This window comes from Triturus cristatus, chromosome 3_1 (genome assembly GCF_964204655.1).
Source record: "Triturus cristatus chromosome 3_1, aTriCri1.1, whole genome shotgun sequence".
In the NCBI taxonomy this organism is placed as follows: Eukaryota; Metazoa; Chordata; class Amphibia; order Caudata; family Salamandridae; genus Triturus; species Triturus cristatus.
In genome coordinates this window covers 693639519-693659352 of record NC_140583.1, presented here as the reverse complement: position 1 = coordinate 693659352, position 19834 = coordinate 693639519, and the positions used below count along the sequence as shown (strand labels likewise).

General features: G+C 48.1%; 1 protein-coding gene across 1 annotated transcript in view; it reads right to left on the bottom strand.

The window, feature by feature from the left end:
• The window catches only part of LOC146860809 (sperm-specific sodium:proton exchanger-like), a 5538638-nt gene that overhangs the window by 732615 nt on the left and 4786189 nt on the right, over nt 1–19834 (bottom strand). The gene's annotated exons all lie outside the window — the stretch shown is intronic.

The window sequence follows — 19834 nt, the reverse complement described above, 5'->3', positions numbered from 1 at the left end:
GAGAAATGTCCTAGTGACTGTGTGTACCTTTTCATGGTGGGTTGTAGCTTACCAGACTAGGAGCAATGATAGTCTCACAGTGGCCAAGTTGTTATTGAGGGAGTTATTACTGCGTTTCGGTTTCCCGACTTCTTTGGAGTCAGACTGAGGAACTCATTTGAATAATGAGGTTCTGAAAATGTCATGTGCAGCACTGCAATTCGAACAGAGGCTCCATTGCAGTTACTGACCAGAGGCTTCTGGAATTGTGGAGCAAGTCAATGGCACTTTGAATCCAGATTGGGTAATGTGTGTGCTTCGACACCTCTGAAGTGGCCTGATGCTTTGCCCCTTGTATTGATGAGTCTACGCATTACTCCAGATCGGAGGACAGGATTGTCGACCCATGAAATCATCATTGGGAGGAATATGAGACTGCCAGCTGTGCCTGCGAATACTCTTGTGAATATTACGGATGACATGATTCTTGATTATTGCAAAGGACTGGTTGATTTGGTGTTTTCTATGTCTCACCAGGTTGGGTAGGCTACAGTCCAGCCTCAACAGGAGCAGTGCCATGGTCCTCGGTCCCAGTTATGGTGAAGAAGCACATGCGCAAGTTGTGCTCGGACCCTGGGTTGCGTGGTCCATACCAAGGGATATTGGTCATTACAACTGCTGTGAAGTGTGGGCATCTCCTTAATTGGGTATATGCCACTCATACTCGCAGAGACCCTTGTCCCCTTGATGATATAACAGCACCTATTCCTGATGTGTCTGGTGTTACAGTGAGACAGAGGGAGCAGGTTAGTCAAGCTGATGGGGATCAGCTAGAATCTGGGAGAGCACTTGTTCAGCCTGAGGGGGGTCTAAGAAGGTCAATCAGTGAAGTCAGTACAAACGTTTCTCAACTTGCAGATTTAAAACTTGGGGAAGGGCCTAGGGCAGTTTTAACACGAGTTGCAATTGGATACCGGTGTCCAAGAAGACAGGAGTTTGGGAGACACTGTCTGTCTGAGGTGCCTGTCCCACACACTATCCCAGAAGACACTGAACAATTTGACCGTGAGAAAGAAGGGCCAACAGTAAGGAGAACAAAGTGAGCTAGTCTACCCATGTCAGAGGTACTTTCCACCTGAATGGACTTACCTACCAGTCAATGACTGGGTGAGAGCATTTCCAAATGAGCCTCCTTGAACTGAACTTTTAGGCTGGATTGAGTTTTGAAATTTCATTGCTGCTAAACAGTCAATTTATTCTAGAAGAGATCATTTGTGAGTTTGAACGGCACATTAATTAGAGACAGAACTTAATAGATTTGCCCAAACTACAAAGAAGAGTAGCAAGGCCCAACTTGGTGAAGGAGCATAAGGTTGTCATGGAGTAGGGCTAAGGAAGTCTCACGAAGATCATTGTACATATTTTACTGGAAAACAAATTAGAAGTTTGCTTTTCTGTTTGTGCAGGTGGAACCTAAGCGAAAGAACTGTGCTGCAATCCTTTAGTTAAACGGTGTGTCACCATAGAACCTATGGAGCCTAACCCAAATGCTAGTAGACACGTATGTGTAGGAGTGTTTGGTTTTGTAACTTTAGTACTAATTGATTTACTTGTAATTCTGAGTTTAGCCCATTCTTCACAAGTAGAAGAGCTTAAATCTAGACATGCCCCTCCAACAACATTTCCTACTGACAATAGTTTACCTGCAATAGATGAGAGAGAATTACATGTAGATGCTTCTAAGGGAGATTATTCATTGAATGTTTATTTTAAATTGCTTATTGAATATGTTGCCACTATGGATGCTAGGGATCGCTATGTTTGTATGCAATTACCTGCATCTGAGGGTATAACATATCATCACCTTCCCTTGACATATAGTTGCCTGTAGCATAATGCTGAGCTTTTCCTATGGAAAAGGTCATTTTCAAGATTATTACTGGAATCATGACTTGTTTTTTTCAGATGTTCCTGTGTTGAAGCACTTGAATCAACAGCCTGATCCTAAAAACACTGCGATAGTGGGACATTTTTTTAGACCCACCATGACACTGTTTATGCACATAGACGTATCTTAACCTGTTCCTTAACCGGTATAAAAAAGAAATTCATAAAATCAGTGAAAGATAGAAGAGACATCTTTGCTAAAGTAAAAACCATTCAAAAGTGCCACAATGGGCTAAAGATAAAAGTGAGTGTAGATCAGTGGGAGCCATGGCAGCATTATCTTTAGATTGGCAACATAAATTGAATGTATGCATAATAATTAGGAAATACACAACTGGCACAAAGTTTGCAGGGAACAGTGAATGTGATCATAACTTTCAAGTTCGAGGAAACTGGATATTATATTTAAATAGAGCTGATCCTGTTTTTCCTGGCATCCATTACATTTTTGGGAAAAATGCCCTTTACCAGCTACCCAAGAGATGGTATGGAACATGTTATGTGAGGATAGTTTTTCCAAAGATTGATCTTGTTGGACAGAGCAAATACTATGATGATATGAGATTTCTGGAGGATTCTAGAATAAAAACGATGAAAACAAACAGATTGTGATTTGTCCATCTCATAAGACATTGATGTGATGGGTTGATTCTATGTCAGGAGTGGAGGCAAGGATTATGCCTTCTTTCTCCGCTTTTATTAACAGCAGACACATTTTTAAACAACATTTTAAAACCACAAGACTACATCTCCCAAAAACCCTTAGGATAAAATGTAGTTTAGAGAACAAATGTCCAATCAGACACAAGTCTGGCTTATCCAATCAGGGCACTGCATCCTTGATGTAGTCTGTCCTCAGTGGCCCTTCATCCTCTTTCTTCGCTGCTGCGCAGCCGAGTTTAGTGTATTTTTTCTTCTTGGTGATATGGTAGCTTATACATGTCTTTAATTGATTTTACTGTTGGATCTATTGCGCGCTACTCAAAACACGTAATTGTTTAATTGATGTTGTGTATTTCATGTTGACGCGCGCTGTTTCTTCATTGATGGCTGTTATGTGATTTTTGTCATAACAGCGTGTGAGGTGGCAGTGACGCGATCATTTGTTGTCCTTAATTGCTTTTGACCGCCGCCTTTATGGGACAATTTTGGCAACTTTTTCAAGATGTAGTGCCACACCCTGAATCACAGAAACACGGGAATTTTTTTTCCGTTCCTACGCGATCATGCTCTGGTGCGCTCACGGTCCTCCCGCCGCCAGGGGGTGTTGAGGCTGAGGTAAACAGTGCGTGTGTTCAGATTCTGAGAGGTTTGAGCAGCGTGCCGTTGTTTCCCTGTGAGCACCGGCCTGAGGATGACACCGCTCTGAGGTTGTATCGGATCGGGCCGTATGAACTGATTATCGGCCGATCCGTGTTTATTTACAATCTGCTGCTTTCAGGCACATTTACACAAAGAAGCAGAGTCTGTATATTTTTTTTCCTGTAACTACGCCCTTGTGGGTCAGTATCCAGGCTTTGCAAGCCTGTTGGGTAGGCCTGGGCGGTGAACTTCGCTCCGTTCGCAGAGTTTGCAGAGTATTCTGCACTCCGCACTCCGCAGAGCTCACGGAGTGCATCAACTCTGCTTCGCGATGTGCAGCTGAGTTTTTTCCCTGATCGCAAACAGTAAGTTTGCGAGCTGCCACTCGGGGAGAATTTCTATCCGAGCTGCAGGAATACCAGCACAAACTGCAGTTTGCACTGCACTCCGCCACTCGCGGAATTTCGCTGTTTTTTTTTGTAACTTCATGGAGTTCCACGTAGCACAACTCTGCGAACTACGCCCAGGCCTACTGTAGGGCACTTACCCAGGCCGGCAACTGCTTATACCCTTTTTGTGGGACTCTCTGTGCCCAGGGCTTGACCCTATTATACCTGCGAGTTTATTCTCGCGCATGAATATAGGCTGACACCAAGCCCTCAAAAATAAAATGACTGACAACCAGTCCCTAAGATAAGACCTCTGATGCTTAAGGCTTAACCCTGTGTTTCTCAGCTCTCTTCTAGCTGCGTCAGCGCTGTTTGGCTCCTCTCCTGTCCAGCATGGAAATACACTACGAGGAGGCCTTTCAGGGTGAGGAAAACACCCTAACTGACCTTTCCTGGGACTATGACGTCTATGATGCTGTTGATGCATCAATTTACAAAGCAGTGGGTGAGGTCATGCCATCCCTTGAAGAGAGGTTATCATGCACGATTACCCAAGGACTAGCTCGAATGACTAACCTCCCCTTGGCTCCCATCCCTCAAACTGGGTCCTCAGCAACTGGCCTGATGACAGACCCTTCCCCCCTCCTAACAAATGCGCTTGTGACACGGGCTGGACTCCTCTGCCTTTGACAGGCTGAAGCAGGCTTTTCTGGCTACACAACAATCTTTACCTCCTACAGGTGACAATCAAACAAATCCTCCAGACAGCACAGGGGACGCTGACTCTGCCCCCACCCTTCCAGGCCTTGCCCTACGGCCCAACCTACAGACTCTTCTGACATGTTCGACCCTGACCATATTATCCATCCCCGCTCGTCAGACTAGGCCCCAGCAGATAAAGTGGCCAGCTATGTGGTAATGAGAATCAGGAAGCCGTTAAACAAAGAGGTGCGGAACAGCCTGCGGACAGAATGCCCTCGCCCTTCCGTAGCTGACAAGGTCGCCCTCACTCCTGAAATTGATGCCCGCATGGCTACATTTTTGCAAATATTTATGAGGGATAGGTCCTGGCGTACATGCCAGGACGAGCTCCTGGATGTTTTAGAGTCACTTACCAAGATATTGGACATGGCCGAAGAGGCCAAGACAGCCGGTTCCCTAATTTCCCCTGCGTCCCTTTCCAGGTGGGCACAGAGAGCTATTGTGTTATTGAGCAACGCTAATTGTGCCCTGTCCATGGAGCGTTGTTGTCGCTCCTTGCTCATCAAGTTGACCCAAAGCTTGGAGACCTTGCAGACCGGGAAGCCGGAGCAGTGGTTCAAGGAGGTCTCTTTGGAGATCTTTTGTCAAGGAGTTAAGCAAATTTGTCAACATGTTCACCTCCCTTGACAAGGCGCAGTCAAGCATAAAGAAGGTTTTTTCCCCAGGTTTTCAGAGGGGCCGGTCAAGGTAGGGTCCGCTCGATTGGCCGTGCTTCCAATCAACACCCAAGAGGGCAAGGCTCCAGGCAGGGACTGTATCAAGACCAACTTCTACCCAACCAGAGGCCAACGTGGCAAGGGCAGAGGATATTGAGGAGCAGCAACCTCAACCAATTCCGATGTGTGTTCTCCCTTCTTCTCGTCTAAAAATAGGGGGAAGACTGGGCCATTTTTTCCAGACCTGGGTTTCTATCACAGGGATCCATAGGTATTGCAGATCGGGGCTTCCACATAGAGTATGTGGGCAATCCTGTCCAGCGAATCAGAACCCGCCCCATCCAGTTTTACCTTCAGGAATCCTCCTTAGTGGACTCAGAGGTCAAATCCCTCCTGGCCAAATGAGCTATCGTCCCCTCTACTCTCCACCCCAGGGGTTTTGTCAGCAACCTTTTCTTGGTAGACAAAGTAGATGGAGGAAAGCGACCTGTCATCAATCTCAGCAAGTTCAATGAATGGTTGGTGTACCGCCACTTCAAGATAGAGGGAATCCATCTTCTCAGGGATGTTTTACATCCTTCGGACTGGATGGTGCGCCTGGACCTAAAGGATGCATACCTGGTCATCCCAATTTTTCTCCCCCACAGACGCTTCCTTCAGTTCATCTGACAGGAGCAGACGTAGGAGTTTGCGTCCCTCCCTTTCGGGCTGTCTTCGGCTCCTTGGTGCTTCACCAAGGTCCTCGAGCCAGTAGTGGAATGTTTAAGGCCCCGAAGAGCATTCGAATGATTCTTTACTTGGACGATCTACTCTTGATGGAGTTGTGTCCTCTTCAACTTCTTCGACATCTTCGGATGGCAGTGGACCTTCTCCAAAGTCTGGGGTTCATCATAAACGAGACAAAGTCGATTGTCACGCTCTCACAATCTCTTACGTTTCTGGGCTTTGTGATAGATTACACGGCCTCCCCTCTCAGTTTACCAGCCAGGAAGATCTTGAAGATCCATCACGAATTGAGATGGGCCTTGGCCAAACATCAAGTCTCTCTCAGGGATATAGCCTGGATAGTGAGTCTACTCTCATCTTCCATCAAGGCGATCTTCCCGGGGCCCCTCCATTACTGTGCTCTCCAATGTCTCAAACCACTTCATTTGCTCAGAGGGTGTCTCTATTCACAAAAGGTTATCCTTTCTGAGGAAGCATGGGAAGAGATCCACTGGTGGTTACAACACATGGAAGCCTGGAACGGGCAAGCAATCTTCAGCTCCGCGCCCGATTTAGTAATAGAATCCGACACCAGCACATTAGGCTGGGGACCCAGATGCGGCAAATTTTTCACAGGAGGATTGTGGTCACCAGAAGATCGGAAGTTACATATCAACTGTCTGGAACTTCTGAAGTCCATTCAGTCTTTAGTTCTTAAAATGGACAACAAATCAGTGGTCCATTATATAAAACATTTAGGGGGCACAAGATCCAAAGCCCTCTCCGATCTGGCCGCCAGTTTTTGGCAGTACTGTTTAGACAACCAAGTATTGGTCACAGCGGAATATCTCCCGGGACGGGAGAACTTGGTTGCGGATTTTCAGTCCCGCAACTCCAAAGACTCCATTCTATGGAAACTGGACCCAGAGGTTTTTGAGAAGTCTAACTACCTGTGGGGTGGTTTCTCGATAGACCTTGTTGCCTCGAGACTAGATCACCAACTCCCACGTTTTATTCAGCTGGAGACCGGACCCCTGGGCAGCGTCCACGGACGCCTTCCTCCAGGACTGGAAGCAGGAGAGGGGATACGCGTTTCCCCCATTCGCCATGATCATCAGGGTGACAGCCCAGATCAGAAGGTAGAGAGCGGAAGTGGTGGTTTTCACCCCCTTTTGGAGATCTCAAGTTTGGTTTCCGGTTCTTCTGGAACTTTCTTGGTATTCTCCAATCTTACTCCCCCTCTTCCCGAATCTACTTCTGGATCCCAACGGGACTCCGCATCCTCTGGTTCTGGGGAACTCATTGAAACGCATGGCATGGAGGATTACCGGGATGTTGGGAAATCCCGGGACTTTCAGCAAAGCACCATCAAACGATACAAGTCCGCTTAGGGCAGATGGTCCCGCTGGTGTGTGCGACGGGGTTCAATCCCATGGACACAGATGTAGTTCACACTTAATTTTTTTTTGGCTCACTTTGTTTCTAGCGGTTTAGCTTACAGGTCCATAAACACCTTTTGATCTGCCATCTCGCCAGGCAACCTACTAATCAATAATTCTGCAGTCGGAGAGCACCCTCTTGTGTGTAAACTCCTCCGAGGGGTCAGACTATCACTTCCTCCGGAACCTCGTTACTCAGCACTATGGGACGTGAACCAGGTCCTTAACTTGTTCTTATCTTGGCAACCTAATCGATTTTTATCACGGAAAGAGCTTTCAGCCAAATTGGCTCTGCTGCTTTGTCTTATTTGCTGCTGTTGCGTCTCCGGTTGACAGCTTTGGACATCACATCCAGCATGTTCCCTCCTTCTGGAGTGACTTTTACCATTCATAGAAGGACTATGTGCCACAAAAGAGTAATCTCGTATCCGGAGTTTCCAGATTCTCCGATGTTGTGTGTGGTTCGTTGCCTGAGGGCATATGAAGAGATGACAGAGGAGTTCCGTGCTCCTGTAGAACACCAACTTCTTATTGCATTATGCAAACCTTTTAAAGCAGTGTCTTCTCCCACCATAGCCAGATGGGTCAGGTGGGTAATGCAGGGGTCAGGTATAAGCCTCAGAGACTTTGGAGCTCACTCAGCTCAAGGAGCTATGGCCTCAAAAGCATTTGGCTTGGGTGTCCGTTTGGAGGAGATCCTCAACGTGGCCGATTGGTCTTACGATTCTACCTTTAAAAGGTTCTGCTTCAAGCCAGTGCTGGACATGGCTCACCTCATGGTGAGCTAGCTTTGAACTAGCATAATCCTTACCTCCAGTCCTGACATAGAATGAAAAATGTCCTAGCTATCGTAACGGAAAGTTTCAATTCTATTAAGGACTCGGAGGCGAGGATTATCCCACCCTAGGGTTCTGAATGAAGAGTTCCCAGCCCGTATTGGAGTAAGTAGCTCATTTTGAAAGTAGCTCTTTTGAATGTAAACTGATTTTGGTTTCTAGGTTTAACGTATACCTTTCTTAGTATGTCGATGTACCTTTGTCCTCGTAGGGTCTGATGCAAACAAACAAGACGCATGAGTTTCATCTAACCGCTGACTTCGCACAACGAAAGAGGATGAAGGGCCAGTGAGGACAGACTACATCAAGGATGCAGTGCCCTGATTGGATAAGCCAGAACTGTTCCTTATTAGATATTTTTTCTCTAAACTACATTTTTTCCGAAGGGTTTTTGGGAAATGTAGTCATGTTAATAAAAGCTGAGAAAGAAGGCATAATCCTCGCCTCTGAGTCCTTAATAGAATTAAAACTTTCTGTAACGATAGCTAGGAAATTTTTCATTCTCCATCAGAGGATGGACTAGTACAGTGCAAAATTACCAACCCTTTACGCGTCACAAATATGCAACTAATACTATACATATAGATCCTATTAAAATGCACTAAGCACATGTTTCTTATATGGTTTAACACATTAATGTAAGTGTTGCATTTGACCTCATTATTAAAAAGTGCATTCACTGTAGGATTAGAGAATTTACTCATTCTGTGTATTACCTGAACTGATTGAGATATCTGAAGTATTGAGAAATTAATAAACAAACCTTACGTAGTAGATAATGTACTTACTATAAAGGTGAAATTCTACTCTCATAATATGTGCTTCAATACCTCAAATAACATTTATTGAATAGAAACTATTGTCATATATGTAGAATGTGATGTCACTTAAAACCATAAGAAATGTATGTAATTGTTATTTTTTTTGCCTCAGGAGGTCTAGACTGACCCAATACTTCCTATCCATTCACATTCCTTCTTATCTAGGGTCTATTAGGGTCCCTCCTGGACCCTAGGACTTATAACCCATAGTCAGTCTGAGAGACATCTATTTCCCACCCAAGGACAAAAACTCTTTGGCCTTAATTTCCGAAGTAAAGAATCTGGTACTGTCACCCCATATTACATTCAGCCAAGCCGGGTTAAGTAGGAAGGCCTGTGTCCCTTTTTCCTGGAAGGGTTTGCTCATTTGGCGCAAGCGCCACCGATGTTCCACAGTAATGTGGCAAAAATGTGGTCTCATAAAAAATGTAAATCCATCCCCAGTCTGCTGAGCCTCTGGTCTCGCTTTTTCAAACATGGTTTGGCGCAGCAGGAAATTACCAAAGTACACCAAAACATGCGCGTGGTTTTGCATCTGGGTTGACGGGATGCCGGAGAGGGAATGGGACCCGATGCGCCCTCTGCACTTCAAGTTGCCAGTTCCAGCCTTCTAGTTCAGGAAAGTTTTTTTAGTAGCTGGACCATATATATCCGGAGGTATGATCCCTCTCTTGCTTTGGGAATTCCTAAAAAACGCAGATTATTCCGTCTTTGCCAGATTTCATTGTCCTCGAGCTTCCACTGGATATCTATGAGTTGCGAGTCATGGGCTTCTGCTTGACCTTTGGTGCCAGCAATATCCGTCTCGAGGGCAGCTGTTCTAGTCTCAGAGTTGGTCAGCAGATCACTGATGGCATTTCACGTTTTGGCAACTTTCCTTACCGCCTCCTGCAGTTTACGAGCTGCGATCTGTGAGCGTCTGCTCTCCAGGCGGGTCTCTTCATGATGTGCAATCACACATTGCAGAATAGTATCCAATGTGGGAGCGGGTGCGAGTTGATTGTCGAAGAGGGGCTTGTTGTTATCCCCCACCAGTTGGTCACCAGGTGAATAGTCCCACTTCAGGTCCTTATACCCCTGGTTATCTGTTCTACACACTTTGTTGTGTAACTTCCGGGTGGTGGCTGTGGAGTCCATACCGCTGGTACCAGGAAGGCTCTCTGACTAGCTTGAGTCTGAGTTAGACCCTGAGGCTGAGCCCACATCTGACCAGGTGGCATCCAATAGGGAGAAGAACAAGTCATTGGCCTCTGAGTCCAGTTCTCATTTACTACAGGCACCTGTTTTCTTAGGCCTTTATGCCCTATAAAGGCTGATTATTCCGTGTACATTTGGGCCGAGCAGAGCTAGCATGAGCTCACTTGTCCATCCAGCGTGTGCTTTATTAGAGCCCTTGCGCCCAACCTCAGGAGTCCCAAGTGGGTTTGGGTCACCTTCACCTGGAGGTAGAACAGGTTGAGGGACGGCCTGCCCCTGCAGCTGTGACTGGAGAGCGAGCTGAGCCATTAGCTCTGACGAGGGTCAATAAACCCTTGCGCTCCCACTGATTAGCTCAAGGTTAACTTCTAGATTCCCCTCAAGTGCTCAGGGCTCTGAACGTCCACAATTGCCACTGGGAGGTCCCCAGTGCCTGGTGCTTTCTGCACAGACCCTGCTTTCAGTTCCTCCAGTGTTCCCAATGTCTCCTCCAAAGTCTCGCCCCCCCCCCGCTGGCCTCATTGACCCCCACACCTGTTATTGTCGTACCAGCCTGCAAGCCCCTCTGAGCGCCTACCTTGCTGAAGGCAGAGACCTGTCCTGCTTCTCCTGCAGTTCTGGCTCCATTCCCGGGACCTCGGAGCAGCTCCCACGCTGAAGGAATGGTCAGCGGCGGCTGAGGCTGCACGCTCCTCCCCTTCCCCTCCTGGCTGGTCTCAGTGCAGATCTTCGCCGGCGCCCTTTCCCGGGTAGCACGGGGGCTGCTTTGGCGGCTGGTGTCTGCTGGGCTACCTGAAGTGATGTTTGAAGAGCTAGGTGCTGGCCTGCTCCCTTCCCTCTTGCCGCTGCTTTTGGTCCCATCGCTGATACTGCTCCTCCAGGGAGCCGGTGTCCTGCAGCCAGCAGAAGCTCCCTCTCCAGCCACCGACAACAGGCAATCAGCAGCTCTGCATGCAGCATAACCATTTGTATCCACAGTAAGATCTGGCCGGGATCCGTTGTGCCTTTGTTCTGTGGGGGTACGTCATAATCAGGTCTCTGAGGTCTTACATTAGTCCTTCGCTGCGACTATGTTTGGAAGTCACCTACGGCGATTCACAAGGCCGCCATCTTGTTTTTTCCTCTTGAAAAATGTAGGAAGGTGGAATCTGACTATATGGTTGCCCCCAACTTTTTGCCTGGTATTTGGATGGTTTTTGACTAGTCTGGCTGGGATCCTGCTATCCAGGACCCCAGCCTATCTGCTACCTCCCTAAAACTGATGTGAGTACCCTAGGTACATTCCAATTGGATACTGAGGACACCCTACCAGCCCCTTGTAGATGGTACCCTAGGTACCCAGGGCATGGGTCCCTCAGAGGCCTACCAGGGGCTGCAGCACTTATTGTGCCACCCTGGGACAGCCATCCCAGATGACACCACCAGACCACTACTGTAGACTGGGTAAGGAGGTGCTTGCACCCCCTTACAGGCATACAGGTACCCTGTTTCCCACCTATGTACAACACATGTATTCTCATTGGTCACCCCTCAAGCAGGTCTTGCTAATCCTACAAGGCAGGGTGCTGAGATATGTGTGAGGGTGGACCCCTACCTGAGTAGGGCCCTTCTGCAACCCTCGTAAAAGTCATTGCTGGGTTGTTTGTAGTGTAGCCATACCATATACTCTTAACCGCATTATAAGTATATCGCGATAGTGTGATAACTTGAGAATGGCTACACAGAGCCATATCGTGTTTGGTGTCAAACATGTAGGAATCATACCCCCAGTCCAGCCATGGGTATGAGGGCATGATTCCCCCCTGCTATGGGAAAAGCGGCAGAATTTAGACACCAATTTAAAAGTGCACACGTATCACAAAATGGATGCTACTCGCCACCCACACGACTTGCTGGGCAAAACCCCAGCCTCGGCAGATGGGCAATAGGGATCCTGTTGCAGGGAGGTGCCAGCACCTTCCCAGACAGGCTATGTGGATTGGAACTGGGTGGGTGCACCATAGGATGACTTTCAGAGTTGCACGTAGGCTGCTACAGCGCCTACATTCTGCATACACCGCCTGGAACCGGTTCAGGGGCATCCTGCCCCTCGCCCAGGCAGGAAACACACAAAGGGGAGAGGGTGTAGCCACCCTTTCCCGCCTCAACCCCCATTGGTGGACACTGATCTGGACACTCCCCTAATCTTGTGGATAAAGGTGAATAACGTGTCCCCAGAGAATCAGATTAATCTTGGACTTCACAGACTTGACCTTCGACGAGCTGCTGCACAGCTGACTGAAGAAATCTCCCTTGGGGTAAAGGAGTTACCCCCCTGCTTGGCAGGCACCTGAAACACTGCAAGTGACCCAGTTGGAACTTTGCTGCTCCTTTGGACATCGATGCCTCCTCTCAACCTTGAGGTGGGTTTCCTAGCATCCCAGAGGCCAGTGAGCAAGCCCAGCAAGTCTGAGCACCATGGACCACGTGGGTGCCGAGATCCCCAATACCCCAGGACACCAGCCACCTCTTGCATAGCACACGATCCTGACCAGTCGGGAAGTTGTGCTTTGGCCCAATATTGAGCCACCCTCTCCGCAGTAACTGTGCCAAAGATCAGCGCCCTAGCTCACTCCGGTGGCCCGTGGCCACCCTTTTACACACTCCAAATTGCTGCCTTCTGTGGTCCCTTGTCTCTCGACTTGTGGGCCCTGACGGAGAACAATTCTTACTTTTAAGAGTTCCCCTGGTTGCTCCAGGCCTGCTCTACAGTCTCCTTGAAGGAGACCTCTCACAGACCTCGTGGATCTGCACCAGTAGCTGATTTGTTCATCTTGCGTGGGTTGCAGTTGCCAAGGCTTAGTGGACCCAATCCGGACACTAACACCGCAGCGACCCTCATCCGACATGGGACAGTTGCCCTCCAGAAGCTGGCCTTCCTTGAAGCCTCCCGGAACCCGTGGCTGCAGATCCAAGCTACACCTTTTCCACTTGAAGCACCCGAAATTGAAGGGCTCTTTTCCTTGAGCTCCCTGGTCACTGTGCCGTGACCCAGACTCTGTCCCCTCTGCTTTCAGGTTCTTTTCTACAAGATCTAAAACTTCAATCTTCACGGCATCATCAACACTTTTGGCTAGCAGCAGTTTTGGACATTTTCCCATTGAAAATCAGCCCGCGACCCGACATCGAAAACGACCTATGCACCCGGCTTCCCTGGGGCAGGTAACAGTGGTACCTCGGTACTCCCGTGGTAGTTGTCTCCACAAAAGCTTAACTCTAAGTTTTTAACTTTGAACTCCTGCTAGAAGTGTCTTTAATCTGTTTAAATCAAACCGCAACATTCTCCATAGGCTTTAATAGAGATCCCGATAGCAGCTATTTCCACTGAACGCGCCTCCCGTGGGTCCCCTTCCTCATAACCTGGGGTGGATTCTTAAGGGGCCAGCGATCCTAAATGCCCTAGGCATTGTCTGTAGAATTGTCGTGGTTCTTATACCACTTTTTTAATATATGGTTTGGTCCCCCCTTGGGGCCCTGTGATTCCAGTGCTATTTATTGTATCTATAAATGCTTGTTTGAATTGTAACTTTACCTCTAGCCTCATAAAGAGACTTGTGGGATTCTGTTTAGAATAAATACATATATTTTATATATATACCTGTGTGGAGTACTCTTTCATTTGGTCATTCAAGAGGTTATCTATGGTAAAACAATAAGCTTGAAAATATGAAAAACAATAGTGAACTGGTGGTCGTGCAAAAAGAGGAACTGAACATAAAGAAACTAGAACAGAAAAAGAATGGAGTGTTACTGTGATCAACTGATCTAAGTATTGCTGATAGAGATAGAACATTGAACTCTAGATACGGATTTCCATCAACTGCCAAGGGAGGCCAGTGTCATCACTTGGTCATCCTTCTATCTTGTCACTACTCCTCCAATCAAAGAGGCAGATGTAGTAGCCAAGATTAGAGTAGAGTACAAGTTGGAGAGAGAAATCGACCAAGAGCGGCCATACGTATTTCTATTGATGGATGCTATGTGTAGTAAGTGCAGTGCAAGTGAAAATTTAAAAAGGGAGTTGGAAAAGAGAAACTATGTTTAATGAATATCTCTGTACCAATCCTATTAAAAAGCGTGTAGCGGCAACTTTCAACTAATAGGTTGCGTCATATAGGGGTCGACTAGTTTCAGCCAGATGGGAATGTGTTCCCGGCTTTCTTCAGGACCAATACATAATTGCTACTGCAAGTGATTAAAAAAGACAAGAAAAAGTGACAAGTTGTCCAACAATACAACCTGGTACCTATCGACCTCACGGCAAGTAGGGTGTATTTCACTCCTGTTGAAAGAAAATACAAACGATAGGTTGTGTTCTGTTCCAATGTTCCTCATTGTATACAAAGTTAGAAAATAAATCTCATAACAGTACCAACCAGTGTATCTTATATGAGAAAGACGCCAACTCACCTTACTTACGTGAGCGTCAGACCTCACCTCACCCGGTATCCAACTCAGGTAATTGAGACCCAGCCCTGTAAGTGTGAATCATGTAGGGCGAATTATTCAACAAACCAAAGGTAGTGTTAAAAAAAATGTTAGCAATTGTTAAAATGCGGTTTTGGGACAGAATCCCAGTCATGTGTCCAGTCAGAATAAATCACCAAGAGCATAGTGTATGTACCGCAATAATCGGCATCTTATTACAGCTGTTCAGATAAAGAGGACCGATTAACTTTGAAAATGGCACACTCACAGCATGTTCTGAAGAACCCCAAAGATAGTAAATAGGGGTTATTATGTCGGCATCGTGTACCTACTCATGAATCATTCAGTACTAACGTCTAGTGTAGAGTTTCAAACGTATCAGACGTCTATTGCCTGTGTACATAGCCGGTCACTACTTAGTATGGCACATACGATTCGGAATCTCTCCGGCCTACTAAGTACGATTTAGACCTGTCTCTAAAAGGAGGAAAGCAATATCTACTTTCTCGTTTCGCAATGCCAATCGCGTCAATTTGTATATATCCCCGGTAAGAATGTAAGTAAACCGGGGGCAGACGGCGTAACAAAGCTACTTTAGACATCGCCCTTTGTTTAAGAAAAAATACCTGGGAGCATATCTTTATAGCTACGTAAAAACCAAGAGTCAAACAAAATTAGAAGCGCTTGCACGCAGTCGAACTAACCTCTCCGTCGGTGCCTCGGTCCTTCCTGTGTTTGTGGGAGGTACCGAGGCTTTGTGTGACGAGAGTTTAAAGCGTGAGTGAGTCATGTGACGCGGCACGCTACGTTTTGCAAATGGCTCGGGGTAATGACGATGGATGAATACAAGATGACGTCACTGAACCCAGAAATGGTAGTTCTTACACCTTCATGTGGATGTGTAATATGCGAGTGGATTGGCAACATGAGTAATCGCATGAGAAAGGGACACAATCAGTGTGTACGTTGCACTACTAGATATTGCGAGTATAATGCTATAGAATCCAGGAATTAAGACAAAAATCTCAATGACAATTCCTATGTTACGCAGAACAAGTAATACACCCCATGGGGGAAATGCCAAACTCGTTGTGATCTCTTTATCAAATCATGGGTCAGAGTCAGACCCTTTACAGAAGAGTCCATGGAATAGAATCATTCAGGCCTTTTGTGTCACTTTGGAGTTTAAAAACCCAGCGTTGCTCTTTAGTGAATAAGAATTTGGCATTATCACTATTGTGGGACGGTATAAATGGTTTCTCCAAGACAGTCCAGGAGAAATCGTCTGCCTGATGCTTAAGCTCCACAAAGTGTCTGGTGAGTCTCGTATTCTCTTTTCTGCATCTGAAGGTGCTTTTATGTTCAAGCATCCTTGTTTTAACATTACGCGTCGTCATGCCAACATACTTCAGATGGCATGGACATTGTAATAGATAGATAAGGTTATCACTATTGCAGTTGGAGTAATTCTTCTGTATCCAAGGTCTGGTCAAACCCAGATCTAAAGTTTTAGTATGCTTAGTTTGTGGGCATACTGTACAGTTACCGCACGGGAAATGCCCCTGGACTGGTGGAAGGTCCCAAAGGGTGCCTACTCTCCTTGGTTCTAGTTCCCTAGTGCGTGTATGTACTAATCTATCCCTCAAGTTGGATCCTCGTTTGAAGGCAAAAAGTGGCAGTGGAATGTTTGTCTTTGAGGTATTCAAAAAACGCCAATTCTTCCGAATACATTTCTGAATGCCATTGGATAGAGTACTGAAGGTATTCACAAAGGTTAAACGACCTGACGTTAAAAAAAACAATAAGCTTAACACTCCTTCAAGACTTAGCCTGAAGGCTGCTCTCCACAGCTATCACTAGGATAGCTTTCTTTAAAGGTTGTCTTTTAAACCTATCACCTCAAGAGTCAAATTGGACTGGTGCAAGGTGGCTACTATAACTAGTGACCAGCATATGCCAGGCCAACTTCTCACAAAAAAAAAAGAGGCTGAAGGTAGGGGAGTAAAAGAAAGAAAGGGGGGAAATATATAGGGGAGTTAGATTGAGTATTACCCAACGTCCCAACATCCCGATCCTATAGGTAGAGGGAGCAGAGGGAGCTGGCTTAAGACTTTTTGTTTTTGGTAAAGGGAGGGATCTAAGAGGTTCAAACCCCGAATGGAATGGGAAAGAAAAAAGAAGGGGAGTGGTTAAAGAGGGGAAGGGGAAATATTTATATATTCGCTTAAAAAACCATAGGTTTCACACATGTTATAGTTAGCTGGACATTTCACTCGTAAAAAACCAATGAAATTCCCCCGTTATAGTTAGTGCAGGCAACTATAACTCACGCGACCGCAATCCTCTGCTGATGACGTCCAATTATCATTGGCGTGGTCAACTCCGGGCCGGTGTTCCACCCGAAAATCCATCCCCTGTAGGGCAATGGACCACCTCAACAACTTGGGGTTTTCGCCTCTCATCTGCATGAGCCAGCGAAGGGGCCGGTGGTCGGTCTGAATGAGGAAGTGAGTGCCAAAGAGGTATGGCCTCAACTTCTTCAGTGCCCAGACCACCGCGAAAGCTTCTCTCTCAATGGTGCTCCATCACCGTTCCCGAGGGAGGAGTCTTCTGGATATGAAGGCCACTGGATGATCTTGGCCCTCGGCATTGAGTTGTGAGAGCACCGCACCTATGCCGTGCTCTGAGGCATCTGTCTGTACAATAAATTCCTTGCTGAAATCTGGTGTTGCTAGTACTGGAGCGGTACACATCGCCTGTTTCAGCGTGTCAAAGGCTTCTTGGCATGCAGCTGTCCATATGACCTTGCGAGGTTGCTTCTTTGAGGTCAATTCCGTCAAGGGGGCTACGATGGTGCCATATCCCTTGACGAACCGGCGGTAATACCCAGTGAGGCCGAGGAAAGCTCGGACCTCTGTTTGGGTCTTGGGGGGCTCCCAAGCCAAGATGGTCTCTATTTTGGCCTGGAGGGGTTGCACCTTACCTCCGCCCACCAGGTGTCCCTGGTACACGACAGATCCCTGTCCAATCTGGCACTTGCTGGCTTTAATTGTTAAGACAGCGCGTTGCAGCGCCTGCAATACCTCCTGGAGGTGTTGCAGATGGTCCTCCCAGGTGCCACTGAAGACAGCTATGTCATCCAGGTAGGCCGCTGAGAAGGACTCCAGGCCAGATAGTACCTGATTCACTAACCGCTGGAATGTGGCCGGAGCATTTTTAAGCCCAAAGGGCATCACTCGAAACTGGTAGTGGCCCTCGGGGGTGGAGAACGCTGTCTTCTCCCGTGCTCCATCGGCCATGGCAATCTGCCAATATCCGGATGTCAGGTCAATGGTGCTGAGGTACCGGGCTGCTCCCAGCCGGTCCACCAGCTCGTCTGCACGTGGGATGGGGTGAGCATCTGTCTTCGTGACAGAGTTCAACCCCCGGTAGTCCACACAGAACCGAAGCTCCGGTGTCGTACCCGGTGGGGCCGCTTTCGGCACCAACACCACTGGACTAGCCCACGGGCTGCTGGAAGGTTCTATCACCCCCAGCTCCAGCATCTTTGCCACCTCACGCTGGATGCTATCCTTCACTCGGTCAGAGAGCCGGTAAGACTTGTTCTTCACCGGGGGGCTATCCCCTGTGTCCACATCATGGGTACACAAATGAGTGATTCCAGGCGTGAGGGAGAACAATGAGGCGAACTGTCCCAGGACATGGCGACAGTCCCTCTGTTGCTCTGGGGTCAAGGGTGGGGAGAGGACTACACCTTCCACCGAACCATCCTTCTCTTGTACCGCTAGAAGGTCAGGAAGAGCTTCACTCTCTTCCTCTTCGCTCCCATCCGTCACCATAAGGAGAGCAAGCTCTGATCGCTCATGGTGCGGCTTCAGGCGGTTGACGTGGAGCACCCTGAGGGGCTGACGGGGGGTTTTCATATCGACTCCGTACGTGGTCTGGCCTCGCCGCTCCACAATGTCGAACGGGCCAGTCCACCAGTCCTGGAGGGCACAAAGCTCCCCAGGTTCCATAACCCACACCTTCTGTCCAACGTCTAACTCGACCGTCCGAGCGTTGCGGTCATACCACTCCTTCATCACGGTCTGGCTAGCCTCCAGGTTCTCTGTGGCTGCCTTCCACAGCTTGGCCATCTGGCTGCGGAACACCAGCATGTAGCTGACAATGTCACGGGGAAGCTTCTGTGAAGTCTTCTCCCACCCCTCTTTCACTAAACTGAGGGGACCCCTAACGGGATGGCCATAGAGCAATTCAAACGGGCTGAACCCGACTCCCTTCTGCGGTACCTCCCGATAGGAGAATAACAAGCAGGGGAGGAGGACGTCCCATTTACGCCTCAAGCCCTCTGGTAGGCTTCGGATCATCCCCTTCAATGTCTTATTGAAGCGCTCTACAAGTCTGTTAGTCTGGGGATGGTAAGGAGTGGAGAACCGGTAGGTCACCCCACACTCCTTCCACATGGCCTGCATGTAGGCCGACATGAAATTGGTGCCCCTGTCCGACACCATGACCTTGGGGAATCCCACTCGGGTAAAAATCCCCAACCGTGCCCGCGCCACCACCGGTGCAGTGATGGTCCTCAGAGGAATATCCTCTGGGTACCTTGTGGCGTGGTCCACCAAAACCAAGATGAACCGGTGTCCCGCTGCGGTCGGAGGGTCCAATGGCCCAACAATATCGATACCAACCCTCTCAAAAGGGGTCCCGACCACGGGGAGCGGTTCCAACGGGACCTTCAACTTAGTCCCCGTCTTGCCACTAGCCTGACAAGACTTGCAGGTCTTGCAAAAGGCGTCTGATGCAATCCTCATCCTGGGCCAATAAAAATGGGGGACCAACCGTGCAAAGGTTTTGTCCTGACCCAGGTGTCCGGCTAAGGGTATCTTGTGCGCTAACTCCAGCAGAAAGGCCCGGTAACATTGGGGGACCACTACGGCCCTCGAAGATCCATGTACCGGCACCCTGGGCTCACTGTATAGGAGACCATCCTCCCAATACACGTGATAACCTCCCAGTTCCTGACTGGCCACTTGGGCTTCGGCCTGCCGCCGCATGCCTTCAAGAGTGGGGCACGCCCTTTGTACCTGATGAAATTCTTTCCGGGTAGGCCCTCCTTCCACATGCCAGTCAGCAAGGGTCGGCAAGTCCTCCACAGGAACGACATCTACCTCCGCGGACTCCGGGGGCACCTCTGCGGCCTCCCCATCCATCTCACGGGGCATGTCCTCTACCACCTTCTTCTTTCCACGTTTGGCTTTGGGTTGGGCCATGATTCCCGGCTCCAACCCAGGGTGAGTTCCATGCCGGGCAGCCATGGACCGCGTGCTGACG